The following is a 6,570-nucleotide window of genomic DNA, read 5'->3' on the forward strand; positions in this document are numbered from 1 at the left end:
AATCAATAATGGCATGGTCTGCTTTATCAGCCCCATGTCAGCGTTTATAGCCTAATAAGGGGCTTTTTATGATGATCTGCGCAACCACTTTTGTCTGCACCGTCTAGACAATGTGCAGACATATGTCCTCACAGAGTGTTTGTTTTTTGGAAGTGTGCAGATCAAAAAACATCCGCGCGAGGTCTTTTTAGCGCAGACATGGGCCACTGTATTTAAATGTCTTCGGACCTCATTTTAACCTAAACAAAAAAAATGGTCAACAAGCAATTTTATTTATTTATTTATTTATTTTATTTTTATTATTTTTTTTTTGCTGAAAATGAATTTTTAATGTTTATGACATGAAATTATGTTTGAAAAAATCAATTTATTTCAACTTCTGCAGAAGTTAAAAACAGACAGTCTTTTTATTGTAGACTACAGACATTTGATCTACCTTCTCTACCACAGAAGCTTGCAGATGTGGTCCGCAGACTGCAGACATTTTTGTTTCAAAAAAACAAACACCTAAGTGTCCTACTTGGATCCGGTGACCGATCGAGAAGTTCTAAACTGAATAAAAGGGTAAAAATGACAAAATTTATCCAAGTTTGAGGTATTAACGAACCTAAAATTCAATTAAGGGTAAAACCGACAATTTTCTACAAATTTAAGAACTTTTGTGACATTATGCCTTTTTTTCAAGTGAATGTGAATAAGTTTTTAGGCTACCCATTAATGATTAAAATTGAAAAACTTAAAACAAATATATAATGAACTACAATTAAAATAGTAAAATTTTATACTCGAAATACGAAACAGAAGTAGAGCGGGATAATAGAATTCTATTAAATTGAAGACATTTTGTTTGTCTTTTACTATTTTGGTTAAATTTGTCAAAAAAAAATAGAAAAAAAAATTTGGTGTCCGTTTGGTTGTGGAAAATTTTTTAATTTTTCAAAAAAAAAAACAGAAATTTTAAAAACGCTTTTGGTGTTTGAAGTTTTCCACGGATTTCTAAGAAAATGAAAATTTCCATTTTTTCCAAATTGTATGCAAATTAGAAAATTGATTTTTACAGTTTTTTCAAAATTTTCAAAATTTTCAAAATTTTTAAAATGGAAAATAAAAATCTACAGATTCCAGCCAAACACGTTTCTAAAATTTTTATTAAAAGTAAAAATAAAAAACTCAACTCTATTTTCTGAAAACATTTTGTTGAAAAATAAAAACAATTTTCTGCAACCAAACGCACCATTTGGTGCGGTTAGTTACGAAAAAATAGGTTATGTTCTAAAAAAAATTCACGAAAAACTAGAATTTTAAAAACACGTTTAGTTCAACCATTTTTCTAAATTTTTCATAGAAAAATTTCATTTTACATTTTCAAAAATTGCAGAGAACTTAGAAAAATTCTGGAAAACTGATAATTATTATTTTCATTTTTTTATAATTCCAAAAAATTTTAAAAATATAAACACACATCCACCCTAACTCCACCAACCTCGACATACGCCTACCTAGCACCCCAACCCATCCACACCCACTTAATCCCAAGCCCCACCCCACAAATACACACACCACCACCACTACCCCGACACACACAGTCATTCACAATCACACACCTACAAACACCACACCATCCACTACGATTGTTGGTGATTTTATCACCAAATATATTTTAATGTAATTGATTTAACTAGTGTTTTAAGAACAATGTTTTAGTTATAATATAAGTTAGGAGGTGTAGGAGTGGACACTTGTATTTACTAAATAATGTTAGTACTGAACCTTAATCTACCGCTTCTGTGTTTACTAAACAATGACTAATTTGTCAATATTGAAAGATGCAAACTCAAGGACTAATATGTTATTCTTGAAAGATGTCAACTGATCTCTTTATCCGTTTGAGTGGATAAATTCGGGGAAAAAAACGACTTCATTGAAACACAGAAAACTGAAAAACGCTTCTTGATTCATCTTCTTCAATTGATTCTGATTTCGTGCCTATACTCAAAATTGTTGCATCAGGAATTATCCTAAGTTTAGATTTCGTGATACTCAAGGTATATACGGTCGAAATATCAAATAAGAAAAGTGTTTACACGATTCCTGTTTTTAATCCAGATTTCCAATAACCCTATTTTCGTTTTGCTTTAACAACGACTCCATTATATTGCAAGGTCTGGAGGAGAAAATTTGTCTTACCTAAAACCCTCAAAGTTTGAACTTAGACCTCCTTTATGTGGTCTCCAAGTGTTACACGAAGAGCCACCAAATGCTGGTTTAGAATTTTAATATATAACGGTTGTTAAACATATGATATTTATTTATTATTTCTAAATATGAAGATAAAACAATCATATTGAGACGATATTTAGTTTGACAAAAAAGGTCATATATATATATATATATATATATATATATATATATATATATATATATATATATATATATATATATATAGTTTGACAAACTATCATTTAGTCTTTATATATACACCATTTAATCAGATCGAGACATATATGGTCTTATTTATTTATTATTTTAAATTTTGAATATAAAGATAAGAATATCATTTATTTAGATTGAGACAATATATTTAATTTGACAAAAAAGTCTTTATATATACAAAAATTACCTGTAATAAAGAAAAAAAGTCATACAACATTTTACCTGTAATAAAGAAAAAAGCCCAACACACATGGTAAAACATTCAAACCTTTTAGAGCTTTAGATGATAAAGGGTTTGTCGTTTGCGGACTCAAATGAGCCGAATGTAGTGGGACAATGTATGATCATGTTGTCAATGTTGTCCTATATTAAGCATAACTTTCTTCATAATTTAGAACCCTAAAATTTTATTTTGCAACATTCAAAGAAATATAGCAACAGTTTATGAAACCTCTTTTTTTTTCTTCAAACAAAGTCATTTCATAAATGAAAATAATTTTCAAAGTATCTAAATATGAAATGTGTATTTATTGCATTGATAAATGTTAAAAACTAGGGCTGCGAACCCATGTTATAACGGAAATCCTAGAAAAAGTTGTGTAACTAATTTTGAAATTGGACGATATATAAGATATCATGTTCAATGAAAAATAAAAATTCAATTTTTTTAAATTATAGATTCGAACGTATGTAGAACTTCATATTTCATTAGTAATATGCATGGGAAACGAACTTTATGATGATAAAGACATGTACTCTCTCAATATAAAGAAAAAAATATTTTTAGACCAATACTATATATATATATATATATATATATATATATATATATATATATATATATATATATATATATATATATATATATATATACTAGTAGTGTACCCGCGCAAAGCGGCGGGACATGTAAATTCTTTCGGTGATATGTTTCTTCTACAAAAATGTTATGTTAAAAAGAAAGTACATGTCGAAGACAAAATAATCAAACTATGGTGTTATTTGGGAAATGAAGTCATTTTTTGTTCCTGGACGGTGGCTTTTATAGCAGACAAGGGAGCAAAGAGGTATATGCGATTGGAAGGATATTTGAATCAACATGCTAAATTTAAGGATATCTAAAAGGGTTCAAAATTTGAATGAATCCGAGATTTGAGGGAACTATATCAAATTGTTGAGAAATATAAGGAGATTTGATAATAAATATTTGAATTCAAAATATAGTTAAAATTTAATATTATTTTATTAATGATTACTTGTACTATCAGCTTCATCATTTGGACGTCTTAAAAATATTATTATTATAATCAATCTATTTTTAGAAATAATTAGATTTCTTTTATAAGATAGTAATATATATATATATATATATATATATATATATATATATATATATATATATATATATATATATATATATATATATATATATATATAAGGGATGATTCCTTTGAGAATAAAAAAAATACAGATTTTGAGATTCAACTTTACTCATATATTTCTCATTTGCCTTTGAGCTCTCCAGCGTACCGGAAGCAGTGGGGTATGCCTAATCATAAATGATTATATGGCAGAAAGACATTATAGTATATGATTATATATGTTTATACGTATATATCTAATAATAAATAATTATACATATGTGCATATTCACAGATTAAGTAATCATATATGATTATAACAGTTAGTGATAGAAAAGATGGTGGTCGCAGAGGTAGCGGTGGTATAAGTGGAGGAGGTGCTAGTGGTGGGGTCGGCTGGTGGTAGAGGTGGTGCTAGTGGTGGTAGGGATGGTGGTGGAGGAGAAATGAACGGGCGACACTATATACTTATTTATGATTATAAAAGACCCACCGTACCGATACATCGGATGGTTAAAGCGACAGATATGAAATATATGGCTGATGATGAATTTCAATATCTCTATTTTATTTTGAATCTCAATGAAACTTACGTCTTCCTCTCTCTCTCTCTCTCTCTCTATATATATATATATATATATATATATATATATATATATATATATATATATATATATATATATAGAGAGAGAGAGAGAGAGAGAGGGTTTAGACACATTTCTATAATTATATAAGTAGTATTGGGACAGGCTTGATGATATATTCAAATTTTACCAAATAAAACATAATAAAAATTATTATAGTTATAAATAAGAGTATGTAGCTTGAATTAATTATAAAGATAAAAAGAATAATATATTAAAAATAATAAAACTATTATTCCTTTGTGTATAGTTATTACTAATAGTAATACAATGCGGAAACGAAGTTTTTAACGAAATAAAGATAAAAACTATATTTTATAACGATAGAAAGAAAATAAAATTTTGTGATTGAAAATTTTTCATGTACAATATATGTGAAAATAAGATAAATTTATATCATTTTATAGATATTGAGAATAGGTAAATAGCTAGAATTGATACGGGCCCATCTCATAATGAGCTCGTATCATGACATAAGTTCAAGTATAGAATTCACTCATAAAAATCAGTTTGTAGAAGAAGGGGATGTTGAGTTTTAGATCAAAAATAGTTTCATAAACTAGAAAAATTTATGGCAAGAAGATTTCAATTTTTAAACAGAACATAATATTTATACCCACTAAGGATCTCCTTGTAAGTTATAGAAAAATAAAATATATCAATCATAGAAAGGATGAAGAAGTAACAACCATTGTTTTTCTTTGGATCCACTTGGGAGGCTTGGAATTTGATTAAGAATGTTGAGCATTTGAGACACCAACAATGACTCAACTTGCTTTACATGCTAGTCCATAAACTCTTAAACCATTAAGCGTTAAGTTCATAACCAATATAAACTTAAAGAGGGCATATAAAAGCAAGTAATCTTAAAAGTTCTTAACTGATTAAGAGAGAATGAAAGGGAGAAGGCTATTTTCGGCCATTTGCATCAAGAGTAGAAGAATGAGTGCAAGCCTCAAGTCTTGTATATACAGTAGTAACAATACCCCACCTTTTGAATAAACTATTCAAAAGATCATACTCTTATTTAAATAATCAAAGAGTCATTCTTTCATTTAAATAATCAAAATACAATATTCTTATTTAAATATTCAAAGATTATTTCTCTCATTTAAATAATCAAAAAGTCATACTCTTCCTTTTTTACTCTTATTTTTATAAAATAATAAAATGAATAAGGAAAAACCTTTATATTTTATAAATCGAGTTTATAAAAAATAAACTTTCACTTTTTGGTAAAAGACAAAAAAAAAATTGTCTAGTCCAAAATGTTGTGCATGACTTATTAATTAATTAATACCATATGAATTATATAATGTTTATTGCTAATGAAAATTATTATTTCCTAGAAATAAATAATTTCCAATTTAATTAAAAGAGTTTATTGGATATTTATTAAAACTAATTTATAATAAATAATAAGTTGTATCAAGTTGTTGTTAGTGTGACTCATTAGTATCATATGTTAGTTAGCAATATCACTTTAATATGATTCTTGAGCATATTATATCTTTTGATATCCCACTTACACAATATTCATATTAGAATGATATAGACAGTAGTGAATGGCTAGTAACATTTCACTTCCCCCAACAACATATTACTATGTGCCATTCTATCAACGCCCAATTCCCAAAAAACACAAAGCTACAATTGGTGTATAAGGTAAGTTTATCACTTATCCCTTTGCTACAGACATCATGTTGAACATGAGATACTGATCGCGATCCATCTTAGTAGTTATTTAGATGTCTAACTCTTAAAACATAAGAGGAAAAAAAATCCAATTTTGACTACATAAACCTCTTGTATAGTTCACACCTTACTTGAAAATGGATTTTATAACTTCCAGGTTAAGGAATAGCATTTGACCATATCAAAGCATAGTACTCCCTACACTAAAGCCTCATTGTGTATCTCAAGTGTTAAGGATACAAAGATAATACATTTTAGTCAAATATCATTCATGATAGCGATCCATGAGATGATCTTGATGCAAGTCAATTCAATACTATTTCTCTGACAAATATCTATGAAACTTGGTTACAACCACATGCCTACTTTCCTCTAGTGAGAGTTAACCAATCCAATTCATATTAATCTTACTTTATAATTACTCCCACAATTATAACCGA

This window comes from Lactuca saligna, chromosome 9 (assembly GCF_052625555.1).
Source record: "Lactuca saligna cultivar CGN05327 chromosome 9, ASM5262555v1, whole genome shotgun sequence".
Taxonomy (NCBI): Eukaryota; Viridiplantae; Streptophyta; class Magnoliopsida; order Asterales; family Asteraceae; genus Lactuca; species Lactuca saligna.